At 38.7% G+C, this 21,766-nt stretch overlaps 1 long non-coding RNA gene across 1 annotated transcript; it reads left to right on the top strand.

Moving 5' to 3' along the window:
* The first annotated feature begins 1,703 nt into the window (after nt 1–1,703).
* On the top strand, nt 1,704–2,674 carry LOC113956812. Its single transcript, XR_003530956.1, has 3 exons — nt 1,704–1,843; nt 1,954–2,090; nt 2,543–2,674. It is a non-coding gene; the product is annotated as an uncharacterized LOC113956812 (long non-coding RNA).
* The last annotated feature ends 19,092 nt before the right edge of the window (nt 2,675–21,766 follow it).

Here is a 21,766-nt window from a genome sequence, read left to right as displayed (position 1 = left end):
GGCTGTGTTTTATATTGCAAAGTTGGTTTGCCAGGAAAAAAATATGATGTTGTATTAAATACAGGCAAAACTTCACCACTAAGGGAAATGCCATATTTTAGACTATATGTCATTATGTATATTTTTAATTACATATCCAGTTGTGCATTACATTACAGTGAAAACACACAGGTTGCCTCCCTCCACAATCCAGAATCACTGGTTCATTGAAAAACACAATCCCTGGGTTGGGTTTACCTGTGAATTAAGGGTAGAGAGGCCAAAGAGACCCGTAAGGAATGACTAACACCTAAAACTTCCTGACCTGGGTCACTTTAGTGAACTGAAAGGACAGTGGTTTTGTACAAGTAGCTGATCTTTAATCCTGGGATCATTGATAACTTCCTCCCTCACCATCTATTAATGTGAGAATAAGAAAATGAAGAACACCTTTTTCTCTCTACTTAACAGACACATCTCACTGCCTTTAGTAGAACAGAAAAAGCAGAACTTGCAGTGCATTAACAAAGTGCATAAAAGATGCATTTGAAACATGAAAACTAAGAAATGAAGATGTTTTCATCCTTGCTGATGTCAGGTTATGTTTTTCAATAGTAACAGACTAATTCTAACCAATGATTAAGATATTAAAACTTTTGAAAGGCACAATAAAAAAGAAAAAAATATAGTCAGTAAGTATAGCTTCCAAGTGCACATGTACAGGGAATAAAAAGTTTGAATAATAATAATGATAATAATTAGTGCATTTAAAGATCTAGTCAAAGGATACTACATTTTTCTTCTTAGAAAAAAAAACTTGTATTAATTATCCACCTGCCTTTCATTGTATGAAAGCAGCCTACAAACACTGTAAAAACATTTATATGAACTAATAAAGCATTAAATGTTTAAATTGCCTCTTTTTAATTGTGCAGCCTATATTTCCCTTAAATTTATTTATAATGGACCTCAATCCTCTGTGAGTGTTACAAAGAAAAATTTACTTATCATTTCCTATTTTAATGCCATATGCTTTTATTTGTGAACATTTGCTGGGATTGGGTTTTAATCAATAACCAACTGCTGGGTTAAGTTAAAGTAACAAAGTTACAGTAAAGGAGGGTGGGGAATTATGAATATATGATAATACCTTTCCCAACCAAATAACTCACAACACCCCTTATAAAGAAAATAAATCTAGGTGACATACAGATAAACTCCTCAGAATTACTGGAGCTGAGGCAAGTATCACCAGGATCCATTTTAGCACAAGTCAAAATAGTTTCTATTACTCGAAATTACACACAGAAACAGCCCTGAGCTTTGATGAACACAAGTATTTTGATTTTTCAGTTTTAAAAAGTTAACTGGTATTCAAGGCCAGGTTGGACAGGGCTTGGAGCAACCAAGGTGTCCCTGCCCATGGCAGGGGGTGGAATGAGATGATCTTTAAGGGTCCTTCCAACCCAAACCATTCTGGGATTTCTCCAGGCTGCAGAGGATTTCTCTCCTTTTTAGACTTATACTCAAACCTTACAGTAAGTATCCAAAATAATATATTAAAATAATATATTAAAATAAATCTCTTATTTTATCAGCGATGGAATGTTGCATAACCAGGTACAGAGGCATTAAAATGGCACTTCCAGTGACATCACAACCCCTCAGGCTCTTGGAATGACATGGAATGACAGCTCTGGGGCTGTTCCCACATCAATGGGAGCGTGAGAGACACTTCATTGGTACTGTAACAGCTCCAGCGCCCGGAAAGTGAGAGTAATGACTCCTCTGGGGCTGTTATTGTGTCAGAGGAAACATTAATGAGACCCTTCATTGATGTCATAACAGCTCTTACACCAGGATTGTCAGTAAAACCCCAGAAATTTGTCAATAAAAATTATCAAGCTTGAGAAAAAAAAAAAGGATATGGTGCTCAAGGAAAACAGAAACATTCAGGAGACATGTTTGTTTCAGCTTCACTGAAACATGTTTATGCACAAACATACTGCTAAAACCAACAAGCACATCCAGCTCCTCACAGGAAAAGCATCAGAAGGCACAGGTGAAAATAATGCCAAGAACTGCTCCCCATCCTTAAAACCAAAATGAAGGTACTGGCCCTTTATGATTTGTACTTATAATAAACTTTTCCTTTAAGGTACCTCTGTGAAGAATAAGTGTTTTTATTAATGCTTCATAACTTCAAGAAAAGTAATTTATGATTAAGAGTCAAAATAAGTGTTTTCAGTCTGGGGTATTTCATTATTTACTTTAACTCTTTGGCAAATATTTGTTTTAAAAATGTAAGTTCTGCAGTCCTAATCCTTAAAAAAATAATGCTCATGGGAAAAGTGCTAATGTACTGAATTTATTATCTGAGGTCACAAACTAATCATCAATCCATGTGTGATCTGTTAAACTAAAATAAATCCAATTAGATTTCCCCAGTTACACATAACTGACAGAAATTTAGAATTATAATAATACTATAAACCACGAACAAGGGTCTTATTTCTTTGTGGTAAATTTAAAAAAAAATAACTTCGTATTTTGCTCTTTGCAGCCACTTCATGGGTTCAATTTTTTCTATTAAGAAAATCCCCTTGAATTGATTGTCCAAGGACTGCTTTAGTGTGTTGTCCAGGACTGCCTGGATCACAGACCTAGTGCTGAAGGTCCATGTTCTATAACCTAGAAAGCCACCAGGAAAAGCTTAGGAAAACTTAATAAATAAATAAATAAACACAAGCCAAAGCAGTAATGGCAACACTCTGCTAATTACAAACAGTGGGGAAGGTCGTCACAGACACACATTGGGATGATGCAATATTGACAAACCAACCTCCCCACATGTCCCAAGCTGGGGAGAGTGGGGTAGGGACTGCAGAAAACCCAGAAATAAATCCATCAAGACATATCTTTTCCCCTACAGCAGAATTGTCCCTGCAAGAGAAGCTCAGGAAATAAAAGAAAAAAAAAAAAAAAAAAAAAACACACCAAAAGTCAACTAACCCAACAAAAACCTCCACTAGTACTAAAGGAATTCGCAGTAAAGATTAGATTAGGAGCCTATTAAGTCTGTGCTCTTATCAAGAAGTTTCACTTGTGGTATCAGGTGGGGTCAAGATGATTCAGGAAAAAAAAAAAGAGAGAAGGAAACCAATTTTTGTTTGTGGAAGCAAGGACTATTTGAGATGCTGAACATGTGTATTGCTCTGAAACTCATTAGGTACAAGAATCCACATATTGAGTAAATCTGATGAGAGCTAAAAGGAAAGAGGAACCCAGAGTTTCTAAACAGGTGTTTAAAAAAAAAAAAAAAAACGAAAACAAAACCAAATAACATGAGAAAACAAACATTTCCTGACACTCTTGGAGGGGATGTGGAAAAGAAGAGCTGCAGCTGACCAGTTCCAGGTATCCTTAATGCACATTTACAGGCACGAGACCAAACAAAATACACAATTGTATGTCTTTCAGTATCTCTGTGACAAATATTTTACTGCAGCTTCTATTACTTATGAAAGAGAGGTACTAAGTGTTTACACTGATGGACCAAGTGAAAAGCTGCTGAAAAACCCATCACCAGTTCAGTAAAGCACATGGGTTCTGTGAAGAATTTAAACATATGCTTGACTTTAACAGCCCCTAAACTTGACAGAAACCACCATGACTTCAGTAGATAACAAAAGCAAAAAACAAGTTCCCTGACAGGGAAGGACCAGGAGCTTTATCTGCAACAAATGCCAACTTCAGCACAGACAAGGCTGAATTTTAACACCTGCCCAAAGCACACAGACACAGCTAATAAAGTCAGCTTTAAAATGCACAGTCAACTATGAATACAGCAGGAACAGTCTTTGAAAAGTGTATTTAAACACCATGGTAAGATCGCTCGGAAGCACAACTTTTCCAACACCAGGTCAGTCAGGAAAGCCCTTGGGGCAGCACAGCAGTGCTTCTCCAAGGAGGGAACATGGCGTTACCAGGGGCAAGGCAGGGCCAGCACTGCCACAGTCAGGAATATCCATGGAATCAACCACAAGGGACACCTCCTTCCTCAAAAAAACCCAACCAAAGAAACCCCAGACCTCATCACCAGACCAGTGAAGAGCCAAATCAAGGTGTGCTTCATCCCCCACATTGCAGTGTCCAGCCTGGAGCCATCCCCATCACTCACCTGCAGTCTGGACACACATTCCCAGGACAAGGTGCTGAGATGAGCTGAGGGACCTCCTGCCCACCACAGCCTGTACCTTCCAGAAGGTTCCAGAGAGAGCTCTGTGAGGTAACTGCTCCAACTGCACCAGCACCACAGGACGAGGGCACCAAGGAGGTTTTCTCCCCCTTTCCTGAGCTGTTTTAAACAGTGCCCAGGAAATGCAGCAGCTTTGTCTCCCACCACTCAGGCAGATGCCCACCCAGGGCAGTTCTTTGTGCCATGGCTCTCACATCTCTGCCGAGGTTACACAGCCCCTGGGGGTTCCTGGCTGAAGGTATTTCCTCGCTTTCCCAGGAGAAACTGCTGAGAGAAAACACCCCCAGGTGCTCCAGATAAGCCCAGAGTGCAATTTGGCAGGGATGGGATGCACCTGTCCCTGTGAGAGTGATGTGCTGCTGTTTTGTGGGAGGCAGGTGCTTCTCGCCCTGCTGCTTGTTAATATTTAAAGTTAGAGCTCTGCTTTGGGGGGTAATCTGTACGTGGGAGTGATTGGGAATCTTGTTGGGTCAAGTGTTTTGTGTTTAATAAAACTCTGGATGTGGATTTATAGACAGGTGTTGCTTTTTTCTAGGAAAAAAAAAAAATCTCAAAACCTAAATTTTTCACTAGAAAAGTTGGACTTTCACAGTAAATATGAAGCCTGTTGGGGACTTGCTCTGCTTAAGTATGAAATGATACACTTTCAAAAGCTCAGGAGCTGTCTGAAAATAGACAAGTTGTTCTCTGTCAGATCCATGTGATATTTAATAGTTTAATGCATTGGCTACTTGAAAATTAGTAAATTGGGAACGAGATAATTGTTTTTATTACTGCTATCATTAATGTTGATGGAATAGAAAGGTTATATTTCTTTTAATGCTGGATTCTTGAATATGCATTGGCTGCTGCTTGTGGAATACAGTTTTATTCTATATTGTTTAGTGTCATAAATGAGGCACTTCACCACCACTGCTCTGCTTTGTATAAATTTTAACTCAACACTCCACTCCAGGGCATTACAACCTACCAGACGTGTGTTATATTTGTTAGAGTATGCCTTGTGTAATATTTAAGTTGTCTTTAGATGTGTGTTTTAAGTAGGTTATTATTTTTATTATTGTTATTTTATTATAAGCATGGCCATAGCTCAGTGGGTTGTATATATAACAAGTGTTATCTTAAGGAAAGAGCCAGGATAGTAATGCAATTGTGTGGCGACAGTGAACTCAGCATGTTATACCAATAACATTTAGTGAATGGGATACCTATAAATCTTTTGGGGATATAGGTCCTGTATTGCAGAAGGTGAAATATACAGTTGCAATTACACACTGGTAAAAATTTCCAGCTTGAAATGTCTCAGTTTCATGTTACAGCACTGCCTGTTTGTCCTGCATCCCTGCTAACACTCAGAATATTGCACCTTGTGAAGTTCTAAATAAAAACTCTTTCTTGTAGCTTTGTAGCTTTCACTCATCTATTTACTACTAGTAGAATATTTTAAAATTAAAAAGCTTCTTATTAATTTGCTTAGGTAGTTAGAACAAGAATCTGCTGAAAGATTTGATTATTTCTTCGTATCATTCCCATCTGATACTTTCATTTTTATCCTGCACTAGTTTCTTGCAGAGTTTTGATCTTTATTTTAGGCTTAGATGGCAACACCTGTGTCCTGTTAATTCAGGGCAGCTCCTTCCTGCTCTTGCAGCAGTTCTTTCCTGACTGTTTATGAATGTACACACATATTAATTTCAGGCACAAAACAAGTTTGTGCACAGTAAGTTAAGCAGGAAAATGATGCAAACACCGGCAGGTTTAGAACTGTCATTCCTTTCTTTGCTGTGCAGTGATGAAGACGTGTAATCTCTGCAGCAAAAGTCTGCGAGGCTCTGCCAGCTGGCTGCCTGCCCCAGCTCCAGGGAATCCAGGGAATAGGAACAAATGAAGCCCAAGCAAATGGCCACCATCTGGGTAAAGCTCAAGTGAGCTTGTCTGGACAAGGCTCCAGGGTCGTGTTGATGGAAAGGACTTTAATGTTAAGATGCATCTGTGAAGGTACAATTGCTCCTTCTGTGAGTCTGGCTGGGCTCAGTGCAGGTGCAGGGAGTTGGCAGGAGCTGTAAACGACCTATAATTTAGAGGTGTTTAAAGGTGCACGTTGTTGAGGTGTGTAAACAGACACCTCTGATGCCCATCTATCAAAACAGCCTTGAAAACAGAAAGACAGCTTTAAAAAGGAGTGAAAAGTGCCTGGAGTAGCCACATAAGTGATCCCTTCTAGAGGGCTAATTCAGACCTGTTGATTCTCTGTTATTTTTCCCAGTACAAACACCAATGCTTTGCTGCAGTTAATCACTTTACATTTGTAGGACTTATAGATTTTTGAACGCAAACCACAAATTTTGCACTTGCAATACCTGCTGAGAAGCATCTGTAGTTTTAGCAGCTGCAATGTAATGCATCATCAAAGGTCTCTTATTTTGAAATCTTGATTCCAGACTTAGTTTTTCTTCTTCTGATTGTTGTTACACAGTATTTCAACCATTTGTGTTGTGACAAGATACAGAAGGATTTGTATTTTTGGATCTCATTCACTAAAAGAGTTAGCTTTCAGAAGTTAGTTAATTATTGTTGAATTTAATCTATTGTGTGACTCTTGGGATGTTCAGTTCCTTTGTCTGTTTTATTTTACTCCAGTCTGTGCCTGATGGTGAGTGTCCCTTTGGAGAAACCACTTAGTACATCTGTGTATCCCCTGTAAATTTGGGAATCCTGAGTCTGTAGCTGCCGTTCTGAGTCCTTGGATGATATTTTTGTTACTTGACTGACAATGTTTTCTCCATACAAAGCCATTAGTCTTGTAATAGATGCTCACTAACATGAATATTTTTCATTTGTAATTTTGTCTTTATGCATTTATATGTTTCATATACAGTGATGCACATTTCCAAAAAAAAAAATCCCCAAAACTTCATCTGTATAATGTTGAAAATTCATAAACCTACACACAGTGATGACCACTGCAAGACAATGTTGCCAATTATAGGTGATCCAAGCATAACAGACCTACCTAAAAACACGAAAGAACTTCAATTCCTAGTTCACAGCTTCAGGTTAGTTTCTTTGGCAGATTCTGACAGCACAGTGACAACCACAATCAGCACTGCAATTTCCAGCCCCTGTCACACACATCCAATGCCAGGTGGATTTCTATTCATGCTTTTTCCTTATTTGTACAGGACTTTATACCTGTACTGAAACTTATTCCTGTATGTCTGTCCAGGAGGAAGAGAGAACAGTCTGTTTCTACCAGGCACTATTAAATTTTCCAACCCCCACTGCCTCAGCCAGACTTGCAATTATTGACCCTTTATGTCACAGAACTGAGACCCAAGTGGGGATTCTCATGGCTCATAAACAGCGACTCTTCCAGCTGAAATCCAGGGATCATCTTCCCGAGGAGCCAGTGGGAGCTGTGCTGAGCTGCTCGGCTGGAAGCCACTCTGCATCTGGGAGAGACTGATGTGAAATCATTCCTTCCAGGGCAGCTGGGGTGAAGAATTTGTTTGGGAATTAAGCAGATGCCCCTCAAAACTATGCACTGCCTTTTAGAATCCAGTTGCCATAACAACTGTACGGTACTTTTGCTCTCAAACAAAGCACTTTTTTGGTGTGTATTAGGAAGCTTGCACTCCAGGAGAGCAGCTGATTTACTTTCCCTGAGGAGACACCATATGACTTGCAAAATGTCAGGGAGTGAGGAATACAAACTGGAGCTATAAAACCACATTAGAAATAAAACAGTTTATACCCTCTCTGGGTTCTTAACTCTTTTCTTTTTTTTTTTCTCAATAAATGGGAAGATTAAGTCAAAATGTACCACTGACAGCACCAAGGCAATGGCTCTGAGAGATTTTGAGTTATGAAAGGGTTGAATGTCAGGCCCTGAAACCTCTGACAAAGTAGGTTTAGATTGGATATTGGGAAGAAATTCTTCCCTGTGAGGGTGGTGAGACCTTGGCACAGGTTGCCCAGGGAAGCTGTGGCAAGTGTTCAAGGCCAGGCTGAATGGAGATCTGAGCAACCTGGTTTAGTGGAGGGAAAAATATTACAGGAAAAGTTTTCCCATGGAGAATAAATCAAACACCTGCCTATTCAACTGGTTAAAACTGCAACACTTGATCACTCCTAGACCTGAGAGCCCACTATGTCCCTATGGAAGGGACAGGGACCATGATAACTAGCACTGAAATTAGTACACTGCAGCTTGGAGAACCTCAGTGTGTGAGAGCAGAGGCTGGTGAATAGTTTTTTACATCACCAGTGATATATGTGTTGCCATTTTTTTACATATACAATATAAGCTTGCCCTGCACTTCTTCCTCATTCTCCTTCAGTCATGCTGTTTGCATAATTTCCATTCTTCTTTTGTATTTAGAGTGCCCCTCTTCACTCTGTATCCACTACAGCTTTTTCTTAACCAGGAAAAGTAGATTCCCCACATAGTTTTATTTTGCTGACAAAAAGCAGTAACCACTTTTCTAGAAAGCAAACACTGTCAAACAGCTTTGTCATAGTCTGAGCAGAATTAGGCTTGCATATATTATTTATCAAATAACACACAGAAAGGAAAAAATGCTGCCTGTAGCACTGACCCCACCACCCAAAGGCATGAGGGTGCCTGACTTGCACTGACTGGGAGGTCCTTCCTGGGTCACTGCAGGCTTGAGAAGCTGCAAGTCTGCATTTCTAATAAATTTAATTACCCAGGGATCAGAAGTTAAGTGCTTCTTGTGTTTGCCTCAGCAGCCACTTGGTACTTTGAGTGCATCTTTGCTCCCCCTGTCTGGAGTTGCCCGTGTGAGCAGAAGTGTCAGCAGTGTGTGCACACACCGGGGGGGCAGCACTGACACCAAATACCTGTTTATGCTTTGGGCTCCATTTGTTTCATTGATAGCCATTAAACAGAGCGATTCCATTACTTAGAAGGGCCATTATACTCCTCACACATGCTAATTTAATAATTGTGACTGCCTATGCTTTCATATTAATTCGTTGTTAGGACTTTGCTAAGTCAGGGGCTTAGTCCTTTTCCTCCTGCACGGGATTTTTGGGAGCACAGTGAAAACAAACATTAGCCTGCAGTCTATATTGTGCACTAATCCACCAAATATCCAAACCTAATCACCCCAAAATTCACGTTTCCTTGCATGGAGATGTCTACAGAATTGTATCACTGCAGCAGAGCTACAACATCTGCAGTTCTGTTCTTCTGAGATACTTTCATGTCCAGGACTGGGAGGCACTGAATGGAACATGAGAAAGGGAGGAATGGGTGGGAATCTCTAATCTTCAGGGAGGAAATATCTTGTTGAGTATCACATATGAGCCAAGATCAAAAACTGGGAGTGTGATGGCCTCATGCAGAGACATCATGGTACCGGAGCATTTAAAATTTCAATTTTGTAATTAAAATATTTTGAAAAATATCTGTCATATAATGCTATGTGTTAGAGTAGAGAAACATATATTTAGCAGTTAATAATCTATTCAGATGAATGAGGGCACCAGTAAATAAAGTTTTATTCATTTTTTTAAATCATTTATTCATGATTTTAAAATTTTGGGGGGTTAATTATTACATTTTTTTGAGCGTCTCAAGAATTAAAATTCAGGTGTGTCATCTTTCTGAAGTGAAAAGATGTATTACATTCAGTCTACGAATAAAAATGCCTCTCAGCAATAAACAGCCATCATTACTTCCAGATTGTTTACTATTTCAGTTAATAATGTATGGGATCACAAAAGCCATTAAGGCTCAAAAGACAAAATGTGTTTTGTGGAAATGAAAGGAAAATTCATCAGTATTTTTCGAAACTAAAATTTAGAAACTAAAACTTTGACCCGATTGCAGGTCATCCTTTTCTCGAGGTCACAGACACAAATAGAATTCAGGATTGTGTGAATTGTAAATTGAATATTCTTCTCCAGAAATGCCAGTCACTGGTGGTTTCCACAATGAAATAAGATGGGCATTAGTGTGAAGCAATATCAGTCACATTTTCTTGCCTGCCTGGTGCTTTTCAATATGACCCATGATCCCAAGTAATTTTAGCTCTCCTGTTAATAGGGTAAGAAAAAATATAAAATACCTTTACATTTAAGATTAGTTAGACATATTATCACTCCCCCATTTTGTCTGTAGAGAAAAGAGAAAACAGATTTTACAATTTCAATACATGTGGGGTTTTTCCCTCCTCGCATATCTTAAATGTAAATTACATTTTTATTTTCTTTTTTTGTTTGTTTGTTTGTTTTACATTCTAAAAGAAACAATTTAAGTTCTTTGAACTCAGGAAAAAATAAATTATATTTGGTATCAAACAGTGTCTTGAGAGATAGAGCAGTTGCTATTAAAAATCAAGACAGGTAGCATAAAAAAAGAAGTGTCTGATTGCTTTCTTAGCAATTGCATTGTTTTCTTTCTGGTTTCAGAAAATTGTCTTGAGATTGGATTTTTCCTTACTCCCCCATACAGTAGCATGCAATAGAAAGTAATTTTTTTGTTTCAAATGCATTTTCTTTTTGGTGCTATAGAGGTTTATTACATAACACAAGAGTATTTCACCTTCAGAGCACAAGAAGGGTGTTTTGTTCAAGCACCTTCTGGGCTTAAACAAAACTTTTAGTAGTGAATCACTCACATAAATAATATTTTATATATCCTTTATTTAGATTACAAGGCCATCGAATTTCTTCATATAAAAAACCTGTGTTGGCTGTGTTATGACTCTGGGTGTATTTTAGTACTGAGCACTGTCTTGCTGAGGAAAAAGGAAACATTGCTTTTTTCTTGCATGTATGGCTTTCCAGATGAGTAGCAAGAACCTCTGTTTCAGTTGTGGCTCCTTAGGCTTTTGAGAACTCTGTGCCTGTCAAAAGTGTGGAGCCTCTAGGAACCTCTGTCAGCACAGTTAATTAGGTTTAAAGAAACATAATCAACCTCTGAAATTAGTTAAAAGCAAGTTGATGTGAAAATCCCTTTATTCATCTGCTCAATTTCGAGTGCAGGGGACAATGATTTAAATTTTGCAATAAAAATCTGATTAGGAACCTACACTCCAAGGCATTTCCTCATCTGAGAGCTGGGATAAAATTTTGTGGTGCATAACACTACGTGAGCAAAAACTTGGTCTAGTGGAAGGTGTCCCTGCCCATGGCAGGGGTTGGAATGAGATGATCTTTAAGATCCTTCCAACCCAAACCATTCTGTGATTCCATGTCCCCCTATACCTCATTTGAGTGAGAAAGAAGAGATTTTATCTTTTATCAGTTGATATCTAAAAAGGAAGAGTATAATCCTGGCCATGAACTGGGAGGTCAGAGGTGTTTATGGTTTTAAACAGCAAGATTTTTAGTGTGGTCTTTGACATTGTGGATTAAAGACAGAAATAAATTCTCTAATGACTGTGAGTGCCACTCATTGCTTCAGCAATATCACAAGCTACAAAATAGAATTAATGAGAAGTATTGTCCCACTCCCATAGTTCATTATCTTGTTTAAGAAAGCCCTGATTTTGGCAGTTAAGTGTCATGGTACCTCACATCTCAGTGTGGTAATTAAATATAAGGAAGCTCATTTGTAATGTGATCTGAAACACTCTGAGCTACTGTAACAGCTGAGGTTTTTCTGTTCAAGAACTGGACTCAGCAACTTCTACATTAGTACTAAAAGCATATAATTGTACCATAAAAAAGAAAAACCTCAATACAAGTTACCTAACAAAGGTTAAAAAAATTCCACTAGTCTTCCCTCTCTTATTCCAATGTACCTGCTTATATTTAGGGCATGTCTTCACCTTTTAAAATCATTTTATACCTCGTATCATATCCACCTTAGAGAACAGAGATTTGCCTCCATTCAGGAAGTGTAAAGGCAAATGAACTTTTAAATTTGAAAGTTAAATAAAGAGGTCACTTTTTAGCCGTGTTGTAGCTTTTTGTGCTAATTTACAGCTGATACTGTTGCATCATGTTGGAGGGTGGGTGTGCTGCTTTTTAGCCCTGTTGTTAAGAGTGGCAATCTTAAATCTCATGCAAATAATTTTGAGTTCAAAGAACAGGAATATAGTAACAAAGCTGATCCAGTGACAGGTAGCTGTAGCATTCTTTGTACATTACTCAAGGGAACTTGGTCCTTTAGTGATTTGCAGGTCGTATCATCAATATTTTTGATATTGTTACACCATGAGACCTTTGAAAGGTGTTGCTCACTTTAGGCCATCACTACGTAGTTTAAAATGATACTTATATACAGAAGGAAATTCTTTCTTCCTTTTTTTTTAGTATTAAGACTTCAAGATCCACATTTCTGCTCATTACCACAAAATAAAAGTACTTACAAAGCTTTCTGAAATCACTCTGCTCAAACTGTTTCCAGCTGATGTGTAGAGATTCCTTTTGAATTGCTTCAGCTGTGCTCTGAAATAATAGTGTGAGTTGTCAAAATTACTGACAAAAACAGAGATTGTCTTTATACCTGTGTGTACTTAACATTAACAACAGAAAGGGTGGTCAGGCTGTGGAAGGGGCTGCCCAGGGAGGTTTGGAGTCCCCATCCCTGGAGGTGTCCAAGGAAGGACTGGACGTGGCACTCAGTGCTCTGGGCTGGGGGACAAGGGGGGAATGGGGCACAGGTTCTTTCTGTCCTGTGTGTCTTACTGTGACATTCCATCTGCAGTCCATTACAGTGTATGAAAAGATCAAATGGAGATAATTAATGAATTGCATATCAGTGGATTAGTCCTATAAAGTGAATATTCTAGTACTTTCTTGTTAGGTATTAAGCTCTTTATTGCCTTGGGTATTCATTAGGGCTCAGTGCAGAGACTTTGCTCACACTTCAAGGTTCCAGCTCCTTCCTTTTTCTTACTAAATGTTTTTATTTTTCCAGTTTGTATACAGTGGAAATGAATTTTTAAACAAACAGAAAAAGGAGCTGGACTAAAACCTGCTCACTTGTGAGCCAAGTTCTTGAGGAACTTCTGAACTGTGTGTATTACACTGGGGCACTGGCAAGACAGTGTGATTGATTGACTTAGAAAGGGATGAATGTGGTAAAGTGGAGGTACTTGGCTGGCAAAAAAAAGGAAATGAAATATGAAGCCAGTCACATGTTTGGGTGTGTAACTCTTTAGTAGCTCTCTGCTTGTCAGATTTGGATTAGGACAGTAAATTTGTGCTTCCAAATATACAGATACTTAGATCTGCCTTGCTTCTGCAGCCAGGAGGGACCTTCTGGGCTTTCATAGAATCACAGAATGGTTTGGATTGGAAGGGACTTCAAAGCCCATCCAGTCCCACCCCCTGCCATGGGCAGGGCCACCTTCCACTAGCCCAGGTTGCTCCAAGCCCCGTCCAACCTGGCCTTGGACACTTCCAGGGATCCAGGGGCAGCCACAGCTTCTCTGGGCAACCTGTGCCAGGGCCTCACCACCCTCCCAGGGAAGAATTCCTTCCCAATACCCATCTATCCCTGCCCTCTGTCAGTGGGAAGCCATTCCCCCTTGGCCTGTCACTCCAGGTCCTTCAAAATAGCCTCTCCCCATCTTTCCTGTCAGTTCCTTCAGGTGCTGAGATGTTATCAAAGGATTTCTCTGTCCCTACATTAAAATGAAAGATGTTTTTTATATGTTCAGACACACTGATGGTTCTTCTAGAGTAAAACTGCAGGAGTTATAAAAAAAGGCAAATCTTTAAGTCATTACATATGACCATTCCCCATATGCTACAGGAATACCTACAAATATTGGCAAGATTTTCCTTCCTAAAGGGTTTAGAGTAAAAACAGCCTTATGATTGTGGGAAGATTGTACAAAAGTATGGGGAAAATAGCTGAAGGAATTCAACACCTCATTCTGGACTCCATATGAAATGTCTGAGAGACTCTTAAACTTTATGCAGCAAAGGTGACTTTTGCTAATGTTAACCTGTCCTGGCAGAAAAGAGAAACCATTTTATAGTTGTTTTTCTTAGTGCAAATGTGTGTGTGCTGCAGGGGAGGTTTCAGAGTAGCTCCACTAGCACTACTATTTTTGGTAAACCAAAGGAGTGTATGCAGGTAAAATTCACTACTAAAAGTGAATAATCTCTTGCTCAGCTCCTTACAAGATTTGCCATTCATGCCTATTAAATGACAGATGGGAATTTACAGTAGTTACAGTAGTTACAAATGTTAAAATTATTACTTTTGACTGATTATAATATTTACAGATGTATTAGTATGAGTATTTTATTATTCTGTTATCTTACACCATGAGGGGAAATCTTTTCTTTGACAGATTTTTATAGCCATGATACACAATCTAATGTATTACTGCAGTGAAAACCTCTAGGATTGAAACCAGATTCAATTAGATGAAAAGCAGAAGACTATAATAATGTCCTTTATTAAAATCATCCTGCTCAGTCTTATCTTTTATGACTCGGTTATTTTTGCTCATTATTTTAAATCCTCTCAATTATCAGTCCTAAAATATTGATTCACATTTCTTAATTAAACACTTTTACTACTTTATTCTGCTAGTCTGATAACAAATTAACAGCTACTGAAGTGGGTTTAGTACCACAATCTTACAAAAACAAAACTCATGGAAAGAAATTTTCCACTTTTTCCCCTTGATTATTGTGGAGGGAAGTACTTTAAGTGCACCTCTCTAGTTGTCTAGAAAATGAAAGACAAAAGAATTATTTTGTTAACTTAGAAGTGTTACCATGATACAGAAAGGCAAAAATAATAGGGAAGTATATAAATTATAGTTTGTTCCTAAGCACTCCTGCTGAGTCCCTCATCCAAAGGGAACTGATAAAAAGATGGAATAGATGTAGGACTGAAGTATCCAGCTGGAAATGGACAAAGCCAGTTATGGCTAAATCATTGAGTGCATAAACTATTGTAGACAGAAATCAAGTTTCGAGGTAAAATCTTAAAGTGATTTTTTTTTTCCTTATTGGTATTTTTGAGAGAGTGATGGAAGTCTACTTGGGTAAATATTACAGAATCCAGGATGCAGAGATGGTGATTTATTATTTCACCACTCTCTGAGGGATAATCTAAAAGAATCTGCTTTGCTTCCTACCTTTCTAAACAAAGATTTCCACAGCACTTTGTGCCCTTCCCGATTTTGGATAGAACTGTGACTGGTTTCTACTCTGGGAGAAATTTATCCCCGAAAATATTGATGTTTCTTGGCATCTACCAGGATGCTGAGAGAATTCCTGTGTTGTCCCAGACTTTTCCCGTAGGGTTTGCCATTCCCCTTGTTTTAACACCAATGCTAAAAATAGTTTGATATATTGTGAATTCAAACTGGGATGACATTCCCCCCCCCCCCCCACACCGTTCAGTCCAGGGATTTCCTCCTGTCACACCCCTTGATTTCTGCTCTGCAGAGAAATTCAATCCTTTGCAAGCTGAACATTTATTTACAAGCAAGCAAAGAGGAAAAGTCTTGGTGCAAGAGAATGAATAAAAGTTTCATATGGAGGGCACAGGAACAGGAGGAAAATTCTAAAGCAGAAAGTTTTCATGGTATGGTAAAGTTCTTGCACAAGCACCTAATTTGAGCTTTAATTTATGCAAATAGTCTGGATACTTCTGCTGGTTTGATTGAGAGTTCTTTGGGGGTTGGGGGAAAGTGTCCTGGTTTTTTGTTTGTTTTTGCTTTGCTATGCTTTGTATTTTCCACTGGGGTAGAGGACTAAGGCCAGATTGACCTGTTGCAGAACCATTTTATTTCTTTTATTTCATTACTTTTATTTCATACCTGACTACTTGCATTGCTATAAAATATCACACTTGGTTTTTTGCTGGCAATCTATTCATTTTACTCAGTTTCCTTCAAACTTGCCCCTGAGTGTTTTACCCAATTACCACTTCACAGCATTGGTGTTTTCTCCCTTTCTTATGCTTCTCTGTTTTTTGACAGTCCTCAGGTATAACTATTTTTTCTCTCCCCGTGTGATTGAAACCAACAGCACAGACATCCTCCACCCTTCCCTGTTTTTCTATCCTTCATAACACTGCAATTCCTTTGGGGGGGTTTCCTACAGCCTAAATCTGTTATGTTTTCTTTCAAATGTTGTCTTCTTTACCCCTCCATCACTTTCTTCATGGTGAAAACCTCTTCCATGATTTCAGGTGTTCTTTCCCACAAGCCTTTGGAAGTCTTGTATTTGTCACTGCTCTCCCTTAACAGAGAAAAGGATTTTATTCCTTCCTTTCTCCTTTTCAGCAAGTGACTGTAAATGCTGAATTGCCTGAATTCACTGTTTGTTTTCGGTTATGCAGTTGTTTACTCTGTCATTTTATATAGAAAAGGGATGTTAAGAAAAAATGGTCAGTTTATTTTCACACTCGAAGAACTAATAATCACATTTTTTTAATGTCATGGACTTACATACACTTAATTTTTAGTGGTAAGCTACTATTTACTTGTTGTTAATAAGTAAATATTTAGCATTACTTGTTTGTAATAGCAACAATTTATAGGAAGCATGTTATATATGGTCTCTAGTACCAAGCTGTTATACTGTGAGGTGTTGTGGGTTCTTTTTTTTTGGGGGTGTTGGCTTTTTTGGGTGCTTTGTTGGAGGTTTTTTACATCAATTCAATATATTGTTAAATAATTTGAAATCAGTTCTTCACTTTTCTTCACTACTGATCAGAATAGTTGTTTAATATCTACTTCAACATTTTCTCTATCAGACCCATTTGAAATTCTTCCAGAAATGTTGGATAATATATAAGACACTGGATGTTTTATTCTGTTATACCAGTGGGAAAGAAATAATTATTTTTTCACATCTCATTCAGTAACTATTAATCTAGTGTTGAATAATAATTTTAATTTCAATTTCTTGAATATATTTATTAATTTACCTCCTGCTAATATGCTGCTTTAGATGCCACTATTTTGAATTTATTTCTGTACTTATGTATCATTTGCATAATGGCATTAAGAGGTCCACTCCTGAGTATTTGGTGGTGGGATGTCGGACAGAGTGGATAGGTTGTAATTAGTGGCATCTGACCTTCAACTTCATTAATATGCAAATAGAAATACCACAGGGTGCAAAAGCATGGTGCTATTAAAACAGTCCCTTCTGTGTTTGTCAGATATTTCAATCTTGGTGGCTTGGTTTTTATTTCTTTCATATAATACTATATTATTTTATATAATAATTTACCCTTCTAGAGGTGTATATATAAAATTGTACATGTGGAAGAGCACAGGAGTGCTCACACTAAAGGGGAAAATCAAGTGTGCACATAGATAGTTCTCTGGTTTGTTTCTTTCACATGACTTTTCTTTCCCTAATAACCAGATATATCTGAAGCATATTCAAAGATAAGAAAATGGATATTATAAGTTTTGTTGTAGAACTACCATGACTGACTTTCTAACAGGGTTTTATAGAAGAAAGGTAGGCAATGTCTCCCATTGTTTTGTTCAGTTTCCTCTGCTGCAGCTCAAGAAAAAGGATTCAAAAATATTTTTTTTCTCAAGATAATTTGGGGAATTTCTCTTCTCCATCTCCTTGTGAACTGTATGTAAATAAGCCACACATCACAGAATCCCAGGACAGGTCAGGCTGGAAGGGCCCACAATGTCTCATCTGGTCCCACTCCCTGCTCCAGCAGGGCCATCCCAGAGCACATGGCACAGGAGTGTGTCCAGAGGGTTCTGGAATATCCCAGTGAGGGAGACTCCACATCCTCCCTGGGCATCCTGTTCAGTGCTGGGTCACTACACAACAAAGAACTTCTTCCTGATGTCCAGCTGGAATTTCCTGGGCATCAGTTCCTGCCTGTTCCCTCTTGTCCTACTGCTTGCTCTTCATGCCTGGGAAGAACTTAAATGAATCAACTAAGCTAATATGCCAGGTATTTCATTTTTCTTCAAACCAAGGTTCTTAATTGTTTAGCCTACTCACTTATTTTTCAGATAGCCTCTTTACTTTATGGAGACAGCTTTGACTCTTTTATGTACTTTATGGGGCAGGGCATCAAGAGCAGTGTGGGCAGCAGGTTGAGAGAGGTGAGCCCCCCCTGCAGAGCTGCCTCCAGCCCTGAGGAACAGCACAGGAGGGACATGGAGCTGCTGGAGAGAGTCCAGAGGAGGCACCAAAATTGACAAGAGCACCTCCCGTATGGAGACAGGACGGAAATGCTGGGGCTGTTCAGTCTGCCAAAGAGAAGGTTGTGTGGAGACCTCACAGAACCTTCCAGTGTCTGAAAGGATCTGTCAAAGGCTCTTCATCAGGAACTGGAGTGACAGGACAAGATGTAATGGCTTCAAACTGGAAGAGGGAAATTTAGGTTACACATACAGAAGAAATTCTTGGCTGTGAGGGTGGGGAGGGCCTGGTACAGGTTGCCCAGAGAAGCTGTGGCTGCCCCTGGATCCCTGGAAGTGTCCAAGGCCAGGTTGGACGGGGCTTGGAGCAACCTGGGTTAGTGGAAGGTGCCCCTGCCTGTGTAGAGGGTAGAACAAGATGAGCTTTAAGGTCCCTTCTGACCCAAACCATTCTGTGATTCTATGATAATAAAATTGTGCCATTCTTCAAAATTTCCTCTCCCTTGAGTACTTCATCTGTTATGAGCTTATTTAAATGCTGGAGAGGTGTCAAAAATGTTTTGAGTTTCATTTTAATGAGTCTATTTTTGGAGGGTTAAAATGACACGTTCACATCCATTCCAGGCACATACATCAATCAGCTGTATAAATCACACTGCCAAAGCTCACCCTTCTCTGTGGGCACAGAAGAGTCACAACAAGTTCTTTTGGATCAATAAGCAACTCCTCCCTGGAAACTCTCCTCTCTCAAGTGGGTACAGCTAAATTGCTGCTGTGTAGCTGTACCCACATCAGCCTGACAGTAAGCAAAGCTTGGAAAGTAAGCAAGAGACTGCACAGCCAGAGGGTGATCATGTGTTTGCCCCCTGGAAACAATATTATTTGTGTTTAGAACTTCCTAACTCGCTCAGCTCTTGCTGAGTGCACTTGCTCTTTGGCACGATCAGAAAAGGTGTGTATAACTGTTATTCAATGAAGCAGAATTGCTGTACCTGCTCTTCCAGGCAGGATCAGCACCGTGTGATGAGCAAGGAGGGTTTCATTTCTTTCACATGTGAAGGGACACTCAGACCATCCCTGGTCTGTACGTGGGATTTTCCCTTATGCTCTTCTACTACTGAAGTAGCTGTAGTTTAGATTAGTTTTAAATTAAAGAGGTGTAAAGTTGTGTGAGGAGAAAGATGAGACTTAGAAAAAAAAAATCCCACATTTCTGCTAATAACTGAGATTCTTCGGAATTCTGCATCCTGTGTGACATCCACCTGCCTGCTTCACCAAGGAGCAGCAACGAGCTCAGTGGTTCTTTTAGCTTTGACAGCTCCCTCACCTCTTCCCTCAGATTGTTCTGCCTTCTTTATGGAATTATTAATGTAGGTGTGCTAAGATGGGATAATTTGCTTTAGCAACTGTTTGTAGTTTAGGGGATGTTTTGTTACATGGCACATCCACTGGGAATTCCTGGAGCGATCACACAGCCAAGATCTAGAATTAAAAGTAAAATACTAATGGAGGGATCTGATGGACCAGTTCAAATGATAGACAGTAGGAATCACGTTGATTTCCTTACACTTGCCAGATAAGAAGTCTTTGGATTAAAGGATTTCGGTATCCCATGATTGCAGATATTTCCAGACACATTTTATACTCAAAACATTCCTATGCAGCTTATAAAGTCACGGTATTTGATCAATGCCAATTTTGTGCTTTCACCTGTAAAACAGAAATGAAACTGGATAATCTGTGGTGAATAGTTCCCATGAAATCCAGTGCCCAAACTGGCTGGGAGAACTTTCATTTCCGAGCTCCTCTGCTTTTCACTTACCTGAAAAGCCAATTATTTGGAAGTTATGCTGGGGAAATGGAATGTCTGCAAGATCAGAGACTGTATTTTCAATGCAGTTACTTCATGCTTCATTGCATAAAGGATATACAGATTTTCTTAAGACTTTTTCTGTCACTTGATGCCAACTATCCATTTCTACAACACAGAATATGAAAATGCACAGCAAAGCTGAAACTGTCATTTATGTAATGCTTTATTTCTAGGAAATCTTTATATTCTATATATGCTTTTTAATCTTTTTTTAATTTAACCTTGCACTTGTCAAACCCAAAGAATTACAAAACCAGCGTCCAAAATTCACAGTTACAATCTAGAGTGTCTAATTATTCTGAATATTTAATTCTTTTGAACAATATGCTTCAGAAGGATCATTATCACACTGAATTCCCCAGCATTATCTATTATTTACACGAGTGGCTATTCGTGCCAATGTAACCTCTGGCATAGTAGATGGGATGGTAAATCCAAAGCATATGTGCCCTTTTGGAAGCAGATGGCAGAACAGTGCCTGCTCAGACACTCTCTGAATTCTCTAGTGGCCTTTACAAAGTTCATAATTATTGAAGAGATTATTGTAGCATTTCTTTTTCAGAAAAGATCAATAAAGATAATGAAAAAAAATAAACATACAAGTAGAAACAGAAAATCACTTTTTTATACATTGTAGTTTTTACACATAAGTAGGATTCCTATTTTTTTCCCAACTCAATAGTAAATTCCAGTTGCCTTCAGTTTTACCAGGATTTCATGCAAGGGCTGTGTGCAGAGTCTAGAGAGTGGGTTTATGCTTAGAAAAAACGTTATTTTTTTTTAATTCAAAGAATTTTAAGTCATATGTTAAAAAATTTTAAATTTACATTTGGAAGATTCTAAATATGTGTAGAGTTCTTATTTTTTGAAGCATATTTTCATATTTTCTTATTTTTTGAAGCATATTTTGATATATTAAGAGAAACAAACGATAGTTTTAGAACTGTTCAGACTTAGTCTGTGTCTGGTTTTATCCTATGGCACTGGCAGATTTCATATTAGTAACTATTAGTAACTAGAGCTAGGTAACCAGTAAAACTCTGTTTTACATCATCAGACATACTTTAGATCATAAACATTGTTTAAATTATTTTTAAATTAACTGCATGCGAGGCAGTGTGCGGAGTAAGATGAAGTAGTGACAAAATTAATGGGTTTGTTCTCCATCCCTGGGAATTTGGAAACTTCCTTTTGCTTACCTATGCCTTTGATTCGTGTAATGTAGTTGCAGAAGTCAAGCAGAATTTTTTAAAACCTTGAATAAACTTTCTGTTACCATCTAAGCCTCCTCTAAGCATCTTGACAGGTCACAACGAGTGGACACGTAAATCACGGAATCACAGAGCGGTCTGGAAAGATCATCTCATTCTTTATATTCTATGTGTGCCACAGGCAGGGACACCTTCTACTAGACCTGAAAAATATGAAAGTACAGTTTAGAGTTTCTTTTCCAGTGTGTTCTGTTCAGGAACAGGTTGCCTAGATGGTCCTTCTTGTTGGGGATAATGCTCTTCCACACCAGGCACGTTTGCTTCCTCAGCTCAACCAGGAATGCTAAGGATGAGCAAGACTGAG

This window comes from Corapipo altera, unplaced genomic scaffold, assembly GCF_003945725.1.
Source record: "Corapipo altera isolate COAL_440 unplaced genomic scaffold, ASM394572v1 140b, whole genome shotgun sequence".
Taxonomy (NCBI): Eukaryota; Metazoa; Chordata; class Aves; order Passeriformes; family Pipridae; genus Corapipo; species Corapipo altera.
Note: the sequence above shows the minus strand (reverse complement) of the source record. Positions and strands in the feature narration are given on the sequence as shown.